Consider the following 24,281-nt stretch of genomic DNA (forward strand, 5'->3'; position numbering starts at 1 on the left):
TTTCCTTCGCTTGTGAAGCTTAGTTTGGCTGGATGTAAAATTCTGGGTTGAAAGTTTTTTTCTTTAAGGATGTTGAATATTGGCCCCCACTCTCTTCTGGCTTGTAGGGTTTCTACTGAGAGATCTGCTGTGAGTCTGATGGGCTTCCCTTTATGGGTGACCTGACCTTTCTCTCTGAGAACACCACAAAAATATTCCTCAAGAAGACCAACCTCAAGGCACATAATCGCCAGATTCACCAGGGTTGAAATGAAAGAGAAAATACTGTGGGCAGCCAGTGAGATGGTATCTCAATGTAGTTTTGATTTGCATTTCTCTAATGACCAGTGATGATGAGCATTTTTTCATGTTTGTTGGCCTCATATATGTCTTCTATTGAAAAGTGTCTGTCTGTTACCTTCGCCTACTTTTGGATGGGTTTGTTTTTTTCTTGTAAATCTGTTTTAGTTCTTTGTAGATTCTTGATATTAGCCCTTTGTTAGATGGGTGGATTGCAAAAATTTTTTCCCATCCAGTTGGTTGCCGATTCACTCTAAAGACTGTTTCTTTTGCTGTGCAGAGGCTATGGAGTTTGATTAGGTCCCATTTGTCTATTTTGGCTTTTGTTGCCAATGCTTTTGGTGTTTTAGTCATGAAGTCATTGCCTATGCCTATGTCCTGAATGGTATTGCCTAGGTTTTCTTCTAGGGTTTTTATCATGTTAGGCCTTATGTTTAAGTCTTTAATCCATCTGGAGTTAATTTTAGTGTAAGGTGTTAGGAAGGGGTCCAGTTTCTGCTTTCCACACATGGCTAGCCAGTTTCCCCAACACCATTTATTAAACAGGGAATCCTTTCCTCATTACTTGTTTTCGTCTGGTTGGTCAAAAATCAGGTGGTTGTAGATCTGTGGGGTTGCCTCCAAGGCCTCTGTTCTGTTCCATTGGTCTATAGCTCTGTTTTGGTACCAGTACCATGCTTTTTTGTTTACTGTAGCCTTGTAGTATAGTTTGAAGTCAGGTAGCATACTTCCAGCTTTGTTGTTTTTGCTTAGGATTGTCTTGGCTATGCAGACTCTCTTTTGATTCCATATGAAATTTAAGGCAGTTTTTTCCAGTTCTGTGAAGAAGGTCATTGGTAGCTTGATGGGGATAGCATTGAATCTATAAATTACTTTGGGCAGTATGGCCATTTTCATGATATTGATTCTTCCTAACCATGAGCATGGAATATTTCTCCATCTGTTTGTGTCCTCTCTTATTTCCTTGATCAGTGGTTTGTAGTTCTCCTTGAAGAGGTCCTTTACATCCTTTGTTAGCTGTATTCCTAGGTATTTTATTCTCTTTCTGGCAATTGTGAATGGCAGTTCATTCTTGATTTGGCTCTCTGTTAGTCTGTTATTGGTGTATAGGAATGCTTGTAATTTCTGCACATTGATTTTGTATCCTGAGACTTTGATGAAGTTGCTTATCAGCTTCAGGAGATTTTGGGCTGAGATGATAGGGCCTTCTAAATACACAATCATGTCGTCTGCAAAGAGAGACAATTTGACTTCCTCCTTTCCTAATTGAATACCCTTTATTTATTTTTTTTCTTGGCTAGTTGCTCTGGCTAGAGCTTCCAATACTATATTGAATAAGACTAGTGAGAGAGGGCATCCTTGTCTACTGCCGGATTTCAAAGGGAATGTTTCCAGGTTTTTCCCATTCAATATGATATTGGCTGTAGGTTTGTCATAAATAGCTTTTATTATTTTGAGATATGTTCCTTCAATACCTAGTTTATTAAGAGTTTTTGGCATAAAGTGCTGCTGAATTTTGTCAAAGGCCTTCTTTGCATCTATTGAGATAATCATGTGATTTTTGTCTTTGGTTCTGTTTACATGGTGGATTACATTTATGGACTTGTGTATGTTGAACCAGCCTTGCATCCCCAGGATGAAGCCTATTTGATTGTGATGGATAAACTTTTTGATGTGCTGTTGTAATCGGTTTGCCAGTGTTTTATTGAAGATTTTTGCATCTATGCTCATCATGGATATCGGCCTGAAGTTTTCTTTTCTTCTTGAGTCTGTGCCAGGTTTTGGTATCAGGATGATGTTGGTCTCATAAAATGATTTGGGAAGGATTCCCTCTTTTTGTATTGTTTGGAATAGTTTCAGAAGGAATGGTACCAACTCCTCTTTGTACATCTGGAAGAATTCAGCTGTGAATCCATCTGAACCTGGACTTTTTTAGTTGGTAGGCTATTAATTGCTGACTCAACTTTAGCCCTTGTTATCGGTCTGTTCAAGGTTTCAACTTCTTCCTGGCTTCGTCTTGGGAGGATTCAAGTGTCCAGGAATTTATGCATTTCATCTTGGTTTACTGGTTTATGTGCATAGAGTTGTTTGTAGGAATCTCTGATGGTAGTTTGTATTTCTGTGGAATTGGTGGTGATATCCCCTTTATCATTTTTTATTGCATCTATGTGATTCTTCTCCCTTTTCTTTTTTATTAATCTGGCTAGTGGTCTGTCTATTTTGTTTATCTTTTCAAAAAACCAGCTCCTGGATTTATTGATTTTTTGAAGGGTTTTTTGTGTCTCTGTCTCCTTCAGCTCTGCTCTGATCTTAGTTATTTCTTGTCTTCTGCTAGCATTTGAGTTTTTTGATCTTACTCCTCTAGCTCTCTCAATTTTGATGATAGGGTGTTGATTTTAGATTTTTCCTTGCTTCTCATGTCATCATTTGTTGCTATTAATTTCCCTCTAGACACCGCTTTAAATGTGTCCCAGAGATTTTGGTAAGTTGTGTCTTCATTCTCGTTGGTTTCAAAGAACATCTTTATTTCTGCCTTCATTTCATTGTTTATCCAGTTGACATTCAGGAGCCAGTTGTTCAGTTTCCATGAGGTTGTGCAGTTCTGAGTTAGTTTCTTAATTCTGAGTTCTAATGTGATTGCCCTGTGGTCTGAGAGAGTGTTTGTCATGATTTCCATTCTTTTGCATTTGCTGAGGCATGATTTACTTCCAATTATGTGGTCAATTTTAGGGTAGGTGCAATGCAGTGCTAAGAAGAATGTAGATTCTGTGGATTTGGGGTGGAGGTTTCTGTAGATGTCTATTTGGTCCTCTTGGTCCAGATCTGAGTTCAAGTCCTGGATATCCTTGTTAATTTTCTGTCTCATTCATCTGCCTAATATTGACAGCAGAGTGTTAAAGTCTCCCTCTATTATTGTGTGGGAGTCGAAGTCTCTTTGTAGGTCTGAAGAACTTGCTTTATATACCTAGGTGTGTCTGTATTGGGTGTGTATATATTTAGGATCATTAGTTCTTCTTGATGGATTGATCCTTTTACCATTATGTAATGCCCTTCTTTGTCTCTTTTGATCTTTGTTGGTTTAAAGTTCATTTTATCAGGTACTAGGATTGCAACTCCTGCTTTTTTTTTGCTCTCCATTTGCTTGATAAATCTTCCTCCCTGCCTTTATTTTTAGCCTATGTGTGTCCTTGCATGTGAAATGGGTTTCCTGAATACAGCACACTGATGGGTCTTGATTTTTTATCTAGTTCTCCAGTCTGTCTTTTGATTAGAGCATTTAGCCCATTTACATTTAAGGTTAATATTCTTAAGTGTCAATTTGATCCTGCCATTTTGATGCTAGCTGGCTGTTTTTCTCATTAGTTGAAGCAGTTTCTTCATTGTGTCAATGCTCTTTACCATTTGGTACTTTTTTGGAGTTGCTGATACTGGTTGTTCCTTTCCTTGTTTAGTGCTTCTTTCAGGAGCTCTTTTAAGGCAGGCCTGGTAGTGACAAAATCTCTTAGCAATTGCTTGTCCATAAAGGATTTTATTTATCCTTCACTTCTGAAGCTTAGTTTGCCTGGATATGAAATGCTAGGTTGAAAGTTCTTTTCTTTAAGGATGTTGAATACTGGTCCCCACTCTATTCTGGCTTGTAGGGTTTCTGCCAAAAGTTCTGTTGTGAGTCTGATGGGCTTCCCTTTGTGGATAACCTGACCTTTCTCTCTGGCTGCCCTTAGCATTTTTTCCTCCATTTCAACCCTGGTGAATCTGATGATTATGTGCCTTGGGGTTGCTCTTCTTGAGGAATCTTTGTGGTGTTCTCTGTATTTCCTGAATTTGAATGGTGGCCTGCCTTGCTAGGTTGTGGAAGTTCTCCTGGATAATATCCTGAAGAGTGTTTTCCAGCTTGGATTCATTCTCTCCATCACATTCAGGTACATGTATCAAACGTAGATAAGGTCTTTTCACATAATCCCATATTTCTTGGAGGCTTTGTTCATTTCTTTTTACTCTTTTTTCTCTAATCTTACCTTCTCATTTTATTTCATTGAGTTGATCTTCAATCTCTGATATCCTTTCTTCTATTCGGCTATTGAAACTTGTGTATGCTTCTCAAAGTTCTCATGCTGTGTTTTCCACCTCCATCAGGTCATTTATATTCTTCTCTAAGCTGTTTATTCTAGTTAGCATTTCATCTAACTTTTTTTCAGCATTGTTAGTTTCTTTGCATTGGGTTAGCACATGTTCTTTTACCTCTGAGAATTTTATTACCCACCTTCTGAAGCCTGTTCTTGTCAATTCATCAGATTCATTCTCCATCCAGCTTTGATCCCTAACTGGTGAGGAGTTGCCATCCCTTGGAGGAGGAGAGACATTCTGGTTTTTGGTGTTTTCATCCTTTTATGTGTGGTTCTTCCCATCTTAGTGGCTTTATCTACCTGTGGTCTTTGTAGTTGGTGACTTTCGGTTGGGGTCTTTGAGTGAATGTCCTTTTTGTTGATGTTGAAGCTATTTCTTTCTGTTTCTTAGTTTTCCTTCTAATAGTCAGGCCCTTCTGCTGCAGGACTGCTGGAGGTTCACTCCAGACCCTGCTTTCGTGGGCATCACCCATGGGGGCCGCAGAATGGTAAGAGTTGCTGCTGGTTTCTTCTTCTGTTGTCTTCATCCCAGAAGGGTACCTGCTGGATGTTGGCCTGAGCTCTCCTTTATGAGGTGTCTCTTTGGGTATACAGGGGTCAGGGAGCTGCTCGAGGAGGCAGTCTGTCCCTTATAGGAGCTCAAGTGCTGTGCTGGGAGCTCCATTTTTCTGTGCAGAACTGCTGGGCAGGTACCTTTAAGTCTGCTGCAGCGAAACTTATAACCGCCTCTTTTCCCAGGTGCTCTGACCTAGGAAGGTCTACTTTATTTATAAGTTCCTGATGTGCTGCTGCCTTTTTTCAGAGATGCCGTGCCCTGCAAGCGTAGTCTAGTCACAGTCTGCCAGCAGAGGTGTTGCTGAGCTGCTGAAGGCTCTGCCCAGCTGTTTTGTGAACTGCCTCAGTATTGGCGGACTGACTTGGTATTGGAAGATGCCCTTCCCCTCACTGAGCTGGACCATCCTGTGTCCAGCTGCGCTTGCTGTGACACTCTCAATCCAGAGCGTTTCAGATTGTTTGTTTTGTGGGAGTGGTACCTGCCAAGCCAGATCACCTGGCTTCCTGTCTCAGCCCTCTCCCTTTCAGTTGAATGGGCTTCTCTCTCTCCCAGGCCTTCCACACGCCAGTTGAAATGCTGCCCAGATTTGTGCGAGTTTCTGTGCGCCAACCCATGGCACCAGCTGAAACAGCTGTGCTGAAAACTCATGGCTCTTTTTGGCCCAGGAATCTCCTGGTCTGTGGGCATTGAAAACTCATTTGGAAATTTGGTGATCACTCACCCTCGGCATTGTTCTTTCTGGGAACTGCACTCCAGAGCTGTTCCTATTTGGCCATCTTGGATCCTCACCAGTATTAAACTTTCTACATAAAATAGAGAGCAATTTTTCTTTAAAAAGCACATTTTACTTTTATTGTTTGGCTACAAAATCAGTGTAAGAAATAAATGTTGTGCATGTCAAAGTTCTTCCATTGTGAGAGTGCTTATCTTTGATTTTCATTCACAAAAGAGTAAGATAGTGTGGATAAATATTGTAAAGAAATCACTGAAAGAAAAGATTGACAGAGATATGATATTAAGAAATTTATTAATGAAAGAATAATTTTTGAGGAGTTCTTTTTTTAACTATATCATGGAAAATCTCCTGAAACATTATATGTTATTTGCAATGTACATGTTCCTTTGCAGTTGGTAGTTTTTGCCTAGGATACCAGGCATGTCTATCACAGGAAGTATTTATATACCAGACCATAAGTATATTTCATTATTTAATACTGTGCCTGATGCAAAGTAGCTGCTCAAGAAATGTTTCTTGAATGAGTCAATTTCTTTTCCTGCTACCCTTCAGTCCCATCTCAACTCTCCTCCCAGACCTTGTCTAGGTTGCTTATAACAAAACATTTTATTGAGTACTTCTCAAATCTCACACATAGGATACTTTTTATGTACATTTAATTATGGCACAAACTATTTAGATTTTTATTACTTTCCACTTTACAGGTGTTAAAACTGAGGCTCAGAGAGATTAACTTCCCCAAAGTCAAAGTTATCTCTCTGTCTCTAATCTGATGCTCTTCTGTTCACCCTTCTTGCAGCTGCCAGATTAATCTTCCTAAATCCAGTTTGACCACTTCATCCAATGAGTGAAATCTTTCTGTAGCTCTTACAAACTTCAGAGTAAAATTCAAACTCCTTAATGTAGAATAAATATGTTTTGTAATTTGGCCTTTGCCTTATCTTTCTTTATTCCTTCATCAAAACTCTGAGGTGGATATTTTATGATACTTTCATGTCTGTTTCAAACTTCTTGTGGTTTCTTATTAATGGCCAGATTTTAATTCCTTTTTACCTCTACATATATTGTTTCTTCTGATTGAAATTTTCCTCTACTTTTCTTCATTTGGCCAATGCCTGTTTATAAATACCTCTACCAGAACTATTTCAAATTTTCCCAAATGATACTATTATTTTAAAAGTGAAAACCATGATGAATTTGTTTTGTTCCAGCATGTATTGATTTAAGGTGACTCATGGGCAAATCTCTACCTATTAGAACTGGCTGTAAGAATTACTAAGTTTTCTCTCCACATCCAAGACAGAGCCGTTGATATAATAATTAGGCTACTCTCCTTTAGTTAGGTTTTAGGAGCAAAGAAAAAAAATAAGCCCCACAGTCTTGGGGAAGATAAGCCATTGAGGAAAGACCCACCTTCTGATGGGCTGGGTACAAGAAAGCGATGGGGACATAGCTCCACATATGGGTGGGATTGTGACAGCTGGGTTTTCCTTCTAGCCAGGTAGTCTTTCCTGAAGGACACAGGGCTTGGCAGGCCTTATCATATACAGGAAGCTTGACTCAAAATTAGAGTCCAAAATCATGAAGACAAGTTAAGACCCTCTCTCTAGACATGCCCAGGACCTTTTCTTTATTTGTACTCTTAAAATCAAGAATGAAGTACAGTGACTTAGCCATGTCAGTCTTTTGCAATCTGGAAGCTCAGATGTGACTTGATTTTATTATAATTCTTTTAAATTTGAGCTACTGCCAAATAAGCATCCTCTGTTCAATACTGGCTATTGTGAATAAAGGGTCTCCTGAGCCAATGAGTGAGTAGCTTCTCTTTATTAGAACAAGGACTATTATAATAAAGAAAACGTCAACATATTCAAGAGTGCAAAAAGAGTCTCCATAGAGCAAAAGCACATTGCATCTCGAAGATCTATGCAGATAAACTTACCTTATGATGAGTGAGTTAATCAACTTGAGAGAACTCTTGAGATACTCATATGCCCACAGACTCCAAACTAATTATTTCTGGATTAAAAAAGCATGTATCAGGCAGTTATGTGAACAACGATATGAAGTGTAGGAAATGTATTCTTGTATATTTGATGGTGTTTGGCATAAAAAAGGAATTTATATCTGAGAGACAGAGCTAATAAAAACCATTGAACAAATTCCCAGAAAATGTGTGCGATCTGGGGAATACGGCAGGGAGCCAGCAAAGGACCAGGAACCCCTGCCCAGTGAGTCCAGTGTTTTCAAGTTATGTTGAGCTTTGCTTGAAGGTTTTTAGGCCAGATATGTTCCAGAAATTTGTCATGGAGCTTTTGTTCAATCATTTGGCTTTCACAAGAGCAAAGAGGTATTGAAACATCTAAGCTACCTGTACTTGACATCTGGAACCAAATTACAGTCACTACTGCCTTAGTACCTTGGAGCTTTTCTCAGCAGTTTTATTTTTATTATTATTATTATTTTTCCCATTTATTAATTTTATTGCATTTTAGGTTTTGGGGTACAGGTGAAGAACATGCAAAGTTGTTGCCTAGGTACACACGTGGCAGTGTGATTTGCTGCCTTCCTCCCCATCACCTACATCTGGCATTTCTCCCCTTGCTATCTCTCCCCAGCTCCCCACCCCCCACCCTCCCTCCCCCATTTCCCCCCAACCCACCCCAGTGTGTAGTGCTCCCCTCCCTGTGTCCATGTGTTCTCATTGTTCAACACCCACCTATGAGTGAGAACATGCGGTGTTTGATCTTCTGCTCTTCTGTCAGCTTGCTGAGAATGATGCCAACAAACATACGAAAAAATGCTCATCATCACTGGTCGTTAGAGAAATGCAAATCAAAACAACATTGAGATACCATCTCACGCCAGTTAGAATGGCGATCATTAAAAAATCTGGAGACAACAGATGCTGGAGAGGATGTGGAGAAATAGGAACACTTTTACACTGTTGGTGGGAGCGTAAATTAGTTCAACCATTGTGGAAGACAGTGTGGCGATTCCTCAAGGACCTAGAAATAGAAATTCCATTTGACCCAGCAGTTTTATTTTTTATTCCCTGTTCACTCTCCCCTTTGCCTTGTCCTGTGACTATATAGTTGTCTCCTATACAATACTGTGGCAGACGCTGTTGTAATGGGAAGCTCATTGCACTTGAGATGAGTGGTTATAACGCAAGGCCTGTGATCCAGGTATGATACTTACCTATTACCTTCTTTTTCTAACTGGCAGTAGTTAAAATAGAAAAAAAAATACACTGGATCATTAGCCTCCCTGGACTGAAAGAAACAGGGATGCCTCCCTATATTCTTCCTGTGCTAGCTGGGGTCTCCATGTGCAATGCTTTGTCTGTGGAGAAAGTAGGTACTTCCTAGTGTTTGCTTCTATCTTACTCATCACAGTGCCTTTTTCATGCTATAGTTACTGAACATATCTTTCACCAAGCTCCTTTGCTGACAAAACTCTCATCATTTTTGACCTTAAGGGTTCCTTATCCTTTTGAACTATAACCCCTACAGTGACCACAATTTAATATTAGGAGACCTCCACCCATCAAATGACATTATTTAGCATTTAAAACTTGCAAGGTACATCGCTAGGTGTTAGGGAGAGGTCCTAGTCTCTAGAAAGCTTTCCATCCAGGAGAAGAGAAGAACCAACAAAAGTAACAATCTAATAGATTGTCTCTCTGTTGACACCTTTACTATGAGTTCAGATATTGTCTAGGCCTTTTCTACCTTCCAAAGGCATTTTTTCCCTCCTACTCCTTCTAGACACTTTTGAATTGTTTTCCCTGATTTCACTGACAAACTTGCCTAAGGAGACACAGTGGAATATGAAGGCTGACTACAGGGACTTTGGATTTAGGCAGAAGTAGGTTTGGGTCACGTATGATGATAAAGAGATCTTTGTGTTTCAAAGATCTGTACCATACTGTAAGCCTTCAGACCTACTAATTACTTTAGCTAGAGGTTCGTACCAGCCTTTTTTTGTTTTAATTCAAGGTAATAAAAAGGAGATCTGAAGAGCCTGAGGGAAGATTGGGGTCCTTGGTTTGCACTCTCTGCTCCCTTGGGCCTATGGGTGAGAATGTGGATGTCTGGAGAATGGGGCAGAGAGAGGTAGGTGTCCTGAACTGCTGGAGCACAGTAGAATAGATTTCTTGCTTCGTGCTGCTGCCTCTGTGCCTCCAGCACCTGCTCTTAACCTCTGGGATCTTACTTCCACCCCAACTACTCCAGGCAGACTGTTCTTGCCATGAACAGTCTGTCTGCTTTCCTGTCCTAAATGTAGGTACTATTCATGGTTTGAGCCTCAGCTCTTTACTCTTCTCTTACTACATTATCTTCTTTGGAAATCTGTCTCACTACCAGATGGTAGGTTCAATGTGGTAAAGAATGACTGACAGAAAGTGAAACCACCCAAACTGTTCTTAGCCAAGGAGAATGCTTAGTGAGACCACAAAGATAGGACCAATGTTAGGCAATGGTTCTCAACCAACAGTGCACGTCAGAATTACCCAGGCAACTTTTTCTAAATACACAGACCATCTCATAGCCAGACTCCCTAGGAAAATAGTCTAGGCACGTGTATTTTTATGAAGCTTTCTCCCTAAGGTATGAAGCATGTTTCTGGTTAGAACTGCTGGCATAGAAGAATTTAAGCCCTGTTTAATGTATTTCCTCTCCGACTTTTTAAGTACTCTGCATTAAAGTTTGCCACTGGTGAACAAAAATAATACCTTTAGGTGACCAATCACAGAATAGTAAAGTATCTGAAAAGAATGATAGAAACAGATGAAAAGGCATAGTATGGGATGAAAAGGCTTGAATGATAAATAGTTGTTTTTGTCACAAAAATCAGACTACATCCAGTATGTGGGAGGAATCCAAAGGTTTACTAGATGTTCGAACGTATTAATTTTCAAGCAAACATCCATATCAGATGAATTGCAGCCTTTAAAGTGGTGCTTTCAAGGGTCAACATTTGAGGTAAACATTCCAACTTTTAGTGCCAGATACTGAGTTTGAATTTTTTTTTTTTTTTTTTTTTTCCCATTTATTTATTTTATTGTATTTTAGGTTTGGGGGTACATGTGAAGAACATGCAAAATTGTTGCATAGGAACACACATGGCAGTGTGATTTGCTACCTTCCTCCCCATCACCTACATCTGGCATTTCTCCCCCTGCAATCCCCCCCCAGCTCCAGGCTGACTGCATTTTAGGTCAAGTTGCAACTAACTCATCCCAGAATCCACCTATGTAGACATCTCTTACTAGACCTCATCTATATGTGAATATAATACAAAGCAGCTAGAAAATTATCTGATATCTTCAAATACTTGCATACGGATGATAGAGAGAACACAATTGAGACTGCAGAAGTGGGATAAATAAGTGGATGTTACAGAAAAATTTGTGACTCAGTATAACTAGCAGTCAAAGCTGTTTAAGCATAGAATGAGCTGGCACCCAAGGCTTTTAGTTGCTTGACACTGAGGGCATCGGAGCGAACACACGTGGAGACTTGCAGGGATGTGTGAGAGGAGGGAGTATGGCAATACTTGGTCTCAAGTGTGGTGTCAGTAGGGGTGTGGGCTATGGGTCAGAAAAATGAGAGGGAGAGAGAGATGTGGCTGCTATACCCAAGCATCTTCTCTCGGAATGATGCTTTACAGATCCTGAGATACCCCTGGCTCCTTGCTATGTGTTCTCTCTCCCTGATGGTAGAGGCAGAACTGATCTGTCTATTCTTCTGACCTCCAGTGAACCTTACAATTTGAAAGACCATCTTACAATTCCTAGTTTCCCAATGCTCTGGCACCAACTCTGATACCACACCACCTCTCTCATCACCAACTGCCCAAGGCCACAATCCCACCCGTTTATTCATCTCAGAAACAAACCTGTACTTCACATGACATATATAGATTGTTATTTTGCTTTTATTCACCAATGCAACATCAAACGTTTGTTTTCCCAGAAGTGTGTAAATGGACTGAATAGAATTGAAGAGCCTTTGCCAACATCAGGAAATATTCTTTATTGTTTTCTTTCAATCTGCAAGGCACTGACGCTGTCAAACTAGATTAACACGTCAGCAAGGAATTACTGTTAGCAAGCCTTCTTACTTGTCACACAAATCCCTGATCTCTGTGGGGTTTGATGATTTATTTCGGAATTTGTTGGCATGTTTTCTGGTAGAGGTGGATCTCTACATACAATTAGATGTGTTTCTGATGTCCAAGGTGTAAAGCAATTATCTGTACTGTATCTAGTATTTTCCTACTCACTTTTATAGAAGTGTTTCTCCACAAGAAATAAAAGGATTCAATGTACAATGAAATTTACTTTTAAGACTCCAAGCATCACCTTTAGAAGCACTCTCTCCTTACCATTGTTTATTACATTTAGTTCTTCATAGAGCCTGACCTTATAGGAAATAAATGAAATAAACAAAACATTACACAATGAATCAACTACATTAGAGCTCCGATCTCAGCCTACCTTTTTTCTTACTGTATGATTTTGTAATTAACTTCTCAGTTTCCCCATCTTAAATGCAAAGATAATAACATCTACCTAGTAGTGTTGCTGTGAGGATAAAATGAGGTAAATTATGTAAAGCCCTTAGCATGGGGTCTGGTATTTGAGAAATATTATCTTCTTTTCCTTGTCCCTACTTTATTAAATGGGGTCGACTTCCTCCTTGGTCATTATTTCAGATTAAAAATAGCTGGAGAAATTGCATAGACATAATTTTCAGATGAGTTAGCCCAGGGGTCCCCAACCCCTGGGCTGCAAACTGCTGCCAGTCTGTGACCTGTTGTTAGGAACTGGGCAGCACAGCAGGAGGTGACCAGCTGGAGGGCAAGTATCACCACCTGAGCTCCCCCTCCTGTCAGATCACTGGCTGCATTAGATTCTCAGTGGAGCACGAATCCTATTGTGAACTGCGCATATAGGGATCTAGGTTTGCACACCCCTTATGAGAATATAACGTCTGGTGATCTGAGGAGGAACAGTTTCATCCCAAAACCATCCCTGCCCCATCCTGTGGAATAATTGTCTTCCGCAAAACCGGTCCCTAGTGCCAAAAAGGTTGGAGGACCTCTGACTTAGGCAATGTCAACAGTATCTGATTTATAAGGATGATAGATCCAACCCTTCAAAGAGATGTTACCCCACTATGGTTTGTAGAAGCTGACTGGTAATATTCCAAGGATCTCTAACCTGATTGAGACAAGGAAACTACAAAGACATTTGTGTTACTCCCCAAGCTAACATAGAGTTTCTGTGGATACTTACATGACAGTGTGTTCAAAGATACGATGTTTAAAACCAAGCACCAGCCACATCCCTGTCATATTGTCATCCAAAAGATTCATCCCAACCTGTGCAAGGGAGTAGATGCAATATATTTTTGAGAAGAAGCTTGGTTCTTCTCGCCCCTCTTTTGGCTGCAAAAAGTTTTCATTTAGTTTATTTTTAAAATTTACTTTTAAACGTATCTCATGTATTATAAGTGCTATAGAACTTAAGGAATCAAATAGTCCAATAAGTCGTATTGACTAAACCTTGCAGCCCCTAAATCCTAGCTCCCTCCTGCTCCTCAGAGACAGATTTGTTCACATCTTTAATTAGGCATCTCCCAGCTGCTACATTAAAAGTTATAATTTTAAAAAAGTTAGGGATCATATAAGAACGACTTTGTATGGAAGATTATTTTCTCTTGCGCCTACCTTATATACCTCCCCACCTGCTGGTATAGACATAACAGAGTTTATTTATATTAATATTTGCTGTTTAAATGAGTATAAATGTGTAGATGATGTTGATAGCTGAGCTATGCAGTATACTAGGCTTGCCATTCCTTTCTTGAAGACACTTTATTTTCCCTGTATAATTGTGCGAGGGTTTTTGCTTGTTGTGATTTTTTACCTTCTTTAGACCCTGTTTTCTTCAAACTGCTTCCTCCCCTCTCCCCGCCGCATTTTGGCCACAATTTTTCACAACTGATGCCCTCCTTCAAACCCACTAGAATGCTGGAGGGGCATTGGGCTTGTCAACTTTAGTCTTCAGTGGAGAAGCAGCTGGCTGGGACATTCTTTTGAGACTTGGATGTCTTAGCCATAAATGTTTTCCCTGCAGGTAATTAAATTAAGAGACATCTTTTCTAGTCTCATGCTAAATGTGTCGACGCTGTTCTTTACATAAATCGTATTTAATCCTGTTTCCCTAAAGCAGTGCCTCCTCAACTGAGCCTGGTATTCCCCAGTCCAGAAACCCTTTATCTTATTTATTTATCTTATCTATTTATCTTATTTAAATTACTTTTTCAGTGTTTTTTCAGTTTTTACTTCCTGTAATCCTGTAAGATTCAAAAGAAAACATCTCAGTTACTTTTTGGAGCTAAAAAAAAAAAAAACTAACCCCCAATATGATTATAAATCATATAACATGTGTTAATACAAGAACATAGAAGTCTATACTTTTATTTACTGGTGTCTTGCAATATTTTTGCTTTAATAACATAAAATGAAGCCTCATATGCATTAAAGTGAACTTTGGGAATTGTTGGAGTTTTCCCTGGCTTGGTTTCCTTTGAAATACCTTTTCAGTTTCTTTGCAAGATGAGCAATTAATCTACTGTAAGACAAACTATGTATTCAAAATAAAGCTTTACACCTTTTATCACCTACTCTTTCTTAAGTTGCAGAGTTTTGAAGCATTTATTCATATTTCATTCCACTGAAGCACTATGGAGTAGCTTCTTTTGAAGTAGGGTGGTTTATATTTTCAGACAGAACTATAATGGATAATATACACATTTTTAAAAGACTTCTGTTTTTAGTACTTTAATTCATAACTACTTTCTTGGATGATAAAATCCCCATTCTGTTTTTAAAATGCACTTTTGTTACATAAGTGTATCCTGAAAACTGATAAATTTTGTAAATCATGAAAAGAAATATACTTACTAGTTAAGAACTCTTACCAAAAGTAGTTTGATACAGGGCTTTAAAATTGCTCAAAATAGACAAGATGAATAAGTCTTGGAGATTTATTTTACATCATAATGACTAAAGTAAATAATAATGTATACTTGAACATTGCTAAGAGAGTAGATCTTAAATATTTGTACCACAAAAATGGTAACTATGTAAAGTGAATATGTTAATTAGCTTGATTTTGTAATCATTTCACAGTGTACATATATATCAAAACATCATGTTGTATAGTGCAAATATATACAATTTTTATTTACCAATTATGCCTCAATAAGCCTGGGGGGAAAATAAAATAAAGACAATGACCCAAATTATGGGAGTACTAGGATTAACATGGGGATTATAAAAAATTAGATGCATCCTCAGATACTTTATTTTGTGTGTGTGCTACTGTAAATGGGATCACAGTCTTGATTTGGCTTTCAGCTTGAACATTATTGGTATCTAGAAATGCCACTGATTTTTGTCCATTGATTTTTGTATTCTGAAACGTTACTGAGGTTGTTTACCAGTTTTAGGAGACTTTTGGTGGAGTCTTTAGGGTTTTCTGGGTGTAAAATCATATAGTCTGTGAAAAGACATAGTTTGACTTATTCTTTTCCTATTTGGATGCCTTTTATTCTTTTCTCTTGCCTGATTGCTCTGGCTAGGACTTCCAGTACTCTGTTGAATAGAAGTGGTGAGAGTGGGCATCCTCATCTTCCAGTTCTCAAGGGGAATGCTTCCAGCTTTTGCCCCTTCAGTATGATGTTGGCTGGGGACTGCTAAAGAGGGAGGGAGCAGGGGCAGAAGGGCTGAAAAATGAACTGGTGTGTGTGTACTATGCTTATTACCTGGGTGATGGGTTCAGTCATACCCCAGACTTCAGCATCACAGAGTGTACATTTATAACAAACTGTACATGCACCCCTTGATTCTAAAATAAAAGTTGAAAAATTATTTTGTGAGGCCACACAAATCTTGACTAAGGCTCAGAATATATTTAAAAATACATGTTATTTTTGATTAAAAAAATTAAAAGACATTTTAAAGGCATGAAACACAAAAAAAGTATGAAAGATAAACCAAAAGAAGTAAGATCAACAAAGCACTAATTTTCTTCATAGAGAGTTCTTATATACCAATTAGAAAAGGATAAACAATACTCAGCAGATCTTATGAAAAGATGATAAGAATTATTCATGATGTGAGAAATCTAAGTTAAAGTGCACTTATATATCATCTTCACCCATCAGATTTTCATAACATAGCAAGTTAATGATTGAAAAATAGGCATATTGATAATCCTTCTTAGTAAATTGGAAAATCTTTTTGTAAAGAAATTGATATTTATCACAATTTAAAATATATGTATTTTGTGAAGAAAATACACTCTACAGATACAATGTTATTATAATGATATAATATTAATAAAGACTTCTATAAGGATATTTATTACAACATTGTTTGCAAGTAGCTAATCACTTTAGACAACTTGTCCATCAAGAGGAGAGTGGTAATATAATTTGTGCTGGAGACAGTCAATTCCAATGCAGCTGTTAAAAAAGGATGATGCAGGTCTAAATGTACTAATTTGAAAAAATCTTGGGAAATTTCATTTGAGAAAGGAAGCAAAATTCATAATATTCTATAACCACCTTAAGTTTTATGGTAAAAAAGTGGTTAGGAAATAAGGGAGATACACACACATTTAGTTTATTAGGCATGAAATCTCCAGGGCATATTCAGCCATTTGTCCACTTAATTTGACAAATATTTATTGAATGTGAATGCCTGCTTTAAGCATATAGAATATATAAATAAAATATACAACATCCCAGCACTCATGCAACTTGGGTTTTAGTGTGGAAGAGAGACAATATAAACATCATGATGAGTCAATAATATATATGTTGTTGGAAGGGGAAAAAATTATGATAAGAGAAAAAACAGAGCGTGATATGTGATATGGGGCTTGAGAGCCTAAATGGGTTAACATTTTAAATAGAGTGATCAAGGTAAGTCTTCTTGAAAGAAGCAAAAACTATAATACAGGAAAAAGCTAGTAGCAATGATGTTTTTGAGAAGAGCATGTGGGATACTGGAACACAGGAATACGATACTTTTTATCTGTAATATACTTTCGTATACTGTTTGAAATATTTATTGTGTAATTGTGTTAACTTAAAAAATGCAATGAAATTATTTATATACACAAAAATTGCCCCCCTAAATATGCTAATGTATTCAATCCTTTCTCTATTCAATCGATATTTTCCTCCAAGCTTACATAAATGTAGTAGACAAACATGAATCTAATTCTTCCTCACTGTCACTCAACCTACACTAAAGGATAATCACTGATTTTAGTCACAGTGGCATTGGTAGGTATTTTGCCCGTGAAATTTAGCTAGAAAATCCAATCCATTTCCACTGATGAGTTCTAAAGCCAATAACTATTTCACAGGCATGTCACAGAGCTTATTTGGCTAGTTTTTACTGGGAGCATATACAAAAAAAATTTAAACAGAGCAAACGTAATCAAATTGAAAATTCAACTAATGCTGCCTATAAGGTTTTACTTTGGAATATATGTATTTTACAAAAATGTTGATTACTCGAACTGTAAAAGTTTGCTTTATATTTCAGTGGCAACTTAATGATAACAGATCTATTCTTCCCTTTAGAGAATCAGTAACATTGGTTGATTGCTTTGTGCAGGACACTTTTTTAGACATAGTGGTCTCTTTAACTTCAAAACACTTAACACATAAGGAAGCCTAAATATAAACATCAGTATATAGTTGACCCTCAAACAAGATGTATTTGAACTGAGTGGGTCCCCTTGTATGAGGATTTTCTTACTTCTTTGCCACTCCTGAGACAGCAAGACAACCCTATGTCTTCTTTCCCATCCTCAGCCTACTCAACATGACAATAACCAGGATGAAGACCTTTGCAGTGATCCACTTCCACTTAATGAATAGTAAATATATTTCCTCTTCCTTATGATTGTCTTAATACATTTACTTTTCTTTAGCTTACTTTATTATAAGAATACAGTATGTAATATGTATGACATACAAAATATGTCAGTCAACTATGTTATCGGTAAGGCTTCTCATCAACAGTAAGCTATTAGAGGGTAAGTTCGGGGGAGTCAAAAGTTATATTGAGAGGGGAGACTCCCTCGCCTCCTTCAATTTCACCTCTTCCTCTGCCTTCCAGAAGGGAAGGAGAGTGAAGAAGGAAAAAAAAAATGAAATAAAATACCAAAGAGCTGGGAAAATGACTCCCTCTTTAGTTCCTAGCCTCTCTGCTATCTGTTAACCTTGAAAGAGCTGCAAAGGAATGCTGTCTCTGCCGGCTGGCGCCCGGTGCTGGTCTCCACAGACCAAGGCTACCTCCGGGAAACACCTCTGTCAGTAAACAGCTTGTTGCTTTTGTCTTGTCTCTCTAAGTCCTCATCCCTTTCTGTTCCCCACTCACGCTGCATATAAATTAACAAATCAATGAAGCCAAAAGATTGTAAGGTCGGACATCCAGCAAATGGACAATGAGATAGTTCTGCCTCAGTTTCCCCTTTAGCGTTGTAAGCCTGTAAAAGGGAGAGAAGCTGCAGCTCGGGGAGCTCCGTGAGTGAGGCTGCAGACCCCTGAAGCTCCCAGCCAAATAAAAAAGCCACTTCCTTCCTCAGTTCGGCGTTAGAGAGATTTGTTTCCCGCCACTCCTGCTACAATATATGAATTTTCTACTGCACAGAGGGTCGTTCCTCTAACCCACATGTTCAAGGGTCAGCTGTCATCAGAAAGGAACATGTAGAGCATGAGGGTAAGGAATTTGCTTCTTTCAGAGGAGACTAAATTCCTTAGTTGCCTACAGAGAGGAAAAGAAGTGAAGCGTGGAGGTGTTTTTTTGTTTTTTGTTTTTTCTTTTAAATGAAGAGAAGGAAAAAAAATTGCAGAGCAGTTGAAAAGGGGCTTCTTAGAGCAATGATAAAGCAAAATCAGTCTTTGGAAGTGGTTAACTAGACATAAGAGTCGTTAAACAAAGGTATTTAACAGTTGTCCTCAATAACTATTGCAGGAATGAGTTAATGAATGACTCGTGTATAAAACCCAAGTTGGAGGCTCTGTAAGGCTTGAGTAATGGTAATCACTAGTTTCAAACCAGTCTTGAAATGACTTCCACCCTGGTAGCAGGCCTGGCTGAGGAAGGCTGCACTAGAGGGAAAAACAGTGTGGAGGTGTAATGGTGGACCAAGCCCAGAGGACTCCCGGTGCAGCTCACCGTCAACTTGCTGAGAGTAAGCACTGGGGGTCAGGGACAGAGAGGGCTTTAAAGAGGTAAAAGTGTTGTTCCTAAGAAGGTATGAATATGCTATTGAATATTTTTTCACATATTTATGTGTTAAGCAAACCATTTAATATTTTTGATGACATGAACTAAAGATCCCTTGAGAGACTAGACTTGACTTTCATTTGTGTTGAAGTTCACCATTTTACGTTTTTAAAAAGCAGTACATGGATTATACATAAATGCCACTTCCTGTACAATGGAACCACATCAATCGTTGCTTTTTGAATAATGCATATTTACAGCAGGAAACAAAGTCTGCAGAGCTCTACACTTGTTGGCAACAAAAATTAGAAAAATGTCTTCATGTGAATTTTTTAAAACACTGTTTAGGAGTAGAAAAAAGCAGACTAATATATTATTTTTAGAAGCAGATCTATAAATGTGTTGAGGGGGAGGGGGACATCAGAAGAATTTGTTTCATACCCTTAAATTTTCAGATTAAGAAAAATATTAGCTGTTGAAATGGGACAGAAAACTGTCATCAGTAAATGTAATCAGATATAAAATTGGACTATAAGCCACAGGCAGGGTCAAACTGTAAATTTGTCATTAAGATACAAAAAAGAATCCCACTATTACAGAAACAAAGGAATTTGTGTCCCCATTTGTGACACTGAAGATGTTTGAACAAATCTGTTAATTGCAGTGGCTGTTAATTAAATTATAAATAATTTAATTTTAGAAATAATTTCTCACTTATGCATGTAATGATTTCCTCCCCATTATTCTGAAAGGAAATAAACCTACAATGAGATCAGGAACATTTGTTAGCTTTTGATCACTTTTTTTTTTACCGAAATACATAAAGTTACGTGGTAGCCAGTGGGAAAGCAAACTGAAATGTGAAATCCTCACATTTCTTCCATCATTCAGTCCAAGTGCCTTTATGAAAGGAACCAGGTTTTATTGCCCATACAGCGTATGATAAATACAGCATATTATAAATATGCACAGGAGCATGCATTCATTAGAGACATGAGGGAAGGGTGAGTTTATGTTCAAAGCATTTTTGCTTTCTTTCCAATTTAAGCTTTGTGGTGAGGGGACATGGTTCACAGGATGACTAGGCTAGCTCCCTGCACCCCAGATTCCCTGAGGGTTGAAAGTACATCAGATTCAACAATAAATGGCCCAGGCCTCTTGGAGGGATGCCAATGCAGAAGAGAAAAAATGAAAAGATGGTTGATGAGTTTAGGAGGCAAGGGAACAGGTAGGAAAAAATGGAGAAAAATATTGAGAAATTTTTCTCAATATTTTTGAGAAAATATTGAGAAAAAAATGGAGAAAAAATATTGCTTATTTGACCTTCACCCCATTCATGGGCAAATGTTGGCTTGCTGCCTTCAATTCCTTTTTGTCTGCTCTAATGGGCAAACTGGAAGTGCACGCCAATAGAATCAATGTATTACACCACAAAGCCCTATTGACACAGGAAGCCAGAGAAATGTTCAACCACAGCTTCTCTAGCCACAAGAAGAGAACTCACAGGTTGCAGGGAAGACAGCTATGGCAGAAAGGGTTTCTGAATAAAGGGGATGAAACTGCCGGTCAATCCCCAAAGCTTTAACTCAGGGATGTCTTTCAAATATGTCTCAGCTCCAGCCTGGTGCCTGGCGACAGAGTGAGACTCTGTCTCAAAATACACACACACACACACACACACACACACACACACACACACACACACACGTCACCTCAACAGTGGAAGAAATTTTCCTAAAGCCACTGGTAGATGCATTCACATTGCATGTTATAGTTTTGTGGAATAAGAATAAAAATAGCTGAAGTCATCGTAATGTGGCCGCAGGTATTTGTATTGTGGTCTCAAAATGCTTGAAATTTGAAGGCTAAAATTTGTGATTGCAAATGGAGAAATTGAGAGCACTTTGAAAACAGTTTATCATGCTGTTTTGATTAGGGTAGCCTTGTAGTATAGTTTGAAGTCAGGTAGTGTGATGCCTCCAGCTTTGTTCTTTTTGCTTAGAATTGACTTGACCATGTGGGCTCTCTTTTGGTTCCATATGAAGTTTAAGGTGTTTTTTTCCAGTTCTGTGAAGAAGGTCATTGGTAGCTTGATGGGGATAGCATTGAATCTATAAAATTACTTTGGGCAGTATGGCCATTTTGACAATATTCATTCTTCCTAACCATGAGCATGGAATGTTTCTCCATGTGTTTGTGTCCTCTCTTATTTCATTGAGCAGTGGTGTGTAGTTGACAAACTCACAAAAACGAGCAATGGGGAAAGGATTCCCTGTTTAATAAATGGTGTTGGGAAAACTGGCTAGCCATGTGCAGAAAGCAGAAAGTGGACCCCTTCCTGATACCTAATACTAAAATTAACTCCACATGGGTTAAAGGCTTAAACATGAGACCTAACACCATAAAAACCCTAGAAGAAAATCTAGGTAAAGCCATTCAGGTCATAGGTATAGGCAAGGACTTCATGGCTAAAACACCAAAAGCATTGGCAATAAAAGCCAAAATAGACAAATGGGACCTAATTCAACTCCAGAGCTTCTACACAGCAAAAGAAATAATCATTAAACTGGCAACCAACAGAATGGGAAAACATTTTTGCAATCTACCCATTTGACAAAGGGCTAATATCCAGAATCTACAAAGAACTAAAACAGATTTACAAGAAAAAAACAAACAAACCCATTCAAAAGTGGGTGAAAGATATGTACAGACACTTTACAAAAGAAAACGTATGTAAGGCCAACAAACATATGAAAAAATGCTCATCATGACTGGTCATTAGAGAAATGCAAATCAAAACTACATTGAGATACCATCTCACGCCAGTTAGAATGGCGATCATTAAAAAATCTGGAGACAACAGATGCTGGAGAGGATGTGGAGAAATAGGAACACTTTTACACTGTTGGTGGGAGTGTAAATTAGTTCAACCATTGTGGAAGACAGTGTGGCAATTCCTCAAGGAACTGGAAACAGAAATTCCATGTGACCCAGCAATCCCATTACTGGGTATATATCCAAAGGATTATAAATTTTTCCATTATAAGGACACATGCACACAAATGTTCATTGTAGCACTGTTTACAATAGCAAAGACTTGGAACCAACCCAAATGTCCATTGATGATAGACTGGACAGGGAAAATGTGGCACATATACACCATGGAATATTATGCAGCAGTAAGAATGGTTGAGATCATGTCCTTTGTAGGGACACAGATGAACCTGGAAACCATCATTCTCAGCTAACTGACACAAGAACAGAAAATCAAACACTGCATGTTCTCACAGGGGGATGTTGAAAAATGAGAACACATGGACACAGCGAGGGGAGCATCACACACTCAGGCCTGTGTGGAGGAACTAGGGGAGGGACAGCGGGGTGTTGAGTTGGGGAGGGATAACATGGGGAGAAGTGACAGATACAGGTGATGGGGAGGAAGGCAGCAAACCACATTGCCATGTATGTACCTATGCAACAATCCTGCATGTTCTCACATATACCCCCAAACCTAAAATGCAATAAAATATATATTAAAAAAATTAAAAACAGTTTATCAGCTACCAATAGCCCAGACTAACCCAGAAGACTATGCTTTGTGGTGGGATTCTTCAGGGACTTTGTGATCTAACTCCTCCTTGCCTCCCCAGCCTGTAGCTCATAACAAATCTCCTTGGATTCTACATTAAGACCTGTAAAACTACATGGTTCTCTGTTGCTACTTAACTCCCTAAAATCAGAAAGCTGTCCCTGTACTTTTTACCTTACTATGTGCTCTTCAATTTTCTTTTTTCTGATTTTATATATATATATATATATATATATATATATATATATGTGCACTTTAGGTTCTGGGGTACATGTGAAGAACATGCAGGATTGTTGCATAGGTACATACATGGCAATGTGCTTTGCTGGCTCCATCCCCATCACCTATACCTGGCAATTCTCCCCATGTTATCCCTCCCCAACTCCCTATCCCCCACTGTCCCTCTGCTATTCCCCCCACACAGACCTCAGTGTTTGATACCTCCCTCCATGTACATGTGTTCACATTGTTCAACACCCACCTATGAGTGAGAACATGTGGTGTTTGATTTTCTGTGCTTGTGTCAGTTTGCTGAGAATGATGGTTTCCAGGTTCATCCATGTCCCTACAAAGGACATGAACTCATCATTTCTTATGGATGCATAGTATTCCATGGTGTATATGTGCCACATTTTCCTTGTCTAGTATATAATTGACGGGCATTTGGGTTGGTTCCAAGTCTTTGCTATTGTAAACAGTGCTGCAATGAACATTCGTGTGCATGTGTCTTTACAATAGAACGATTTATAATCTTTTGGATATATACCCAGTAATGGGATTGCTGGTCACATGGAATTTCTATTTCCAGGTCCTTGAGGAATTGCCACACTGTCTTCCACAATGGTTGAACTAATTTACACTCCCACCAACAGTGTAAAAGTGTTCCTATTTCTCCACATCCTCTCCAGCATCTGTTGTCTCCAGATTTTTTAATGATCACCATTCTAACTGGCGTGAGATGGTATCTCAATGTAGTTTTGATTTGCATTTCTCTAATGACCAGTCATGACGAGCATTTTTTCATATGTTTGTTGGCCTTACATGTGTCTTCTTCTGTAAAGTGTCTGTTCATATCCTTCACCCACTTTTGAATGGGCTTATTCGTTTTTTTCTTGTAAAACTGTTTTAGTTCTTTATAAATTCTGGATATTAGCCCTTTGTCAAATGGGTAGATTGCAAAAATTTTTTCCCATTCTGTTGGTTGCTGGTTCATTCTAATGATTTTTTCTTTTGCTGTGTAGAAGCTCTGGAGTTGAATTAGGTCCCATTTGTCTATTTTGGCTTTTGTTGCTAATGCTTTTGGTGTTTTAGTCATGAAGTCCTTGCCTATGCCTGTGTCCTGAATGGTTTTGCCTAGGTTTTCTTCTAGGGTTTTTATGGTATTAGGTCTTATGTTTAAGTCTTTAATCCATCTGGAGTTAATTTTAGTGTAAGGTGTCAGGAAGGGGTCCAGTTTCTGCTTTCTGCACGTGGCTAGCCAGTTTTCCCAACACCATTTATTAAACAGGGAATCCTTTCCCCATTGCTTGTTTTTCTCAGGTTTGTCAAAGATCAGATGGTTGTAGATGTGTGGCATTGCCTCCGAGGCCTCTGTTTTGTTACTTTGATCTATATTTCTGTTTTGGTACCAGTACCATGCTGTTCTGATACCAGCACCATGCTGTTTTG

The sequence above is a fragment of the Cebus imitator genome, unplaced genomic scaffold (genome assembly GCF_001604975.1).
Source record: "Cebus imitator isolate Cc_AM_T3 unplaced genomic scaffold, Cebus_imitator-1.0 Scaffold81, whole genome shotgun sequence".
Lineage (NCBI taxonomy): Eukaryota > Metazoa > Chordata > Mammalia > Primates > Cebidae > Cebus > Cebus imitator.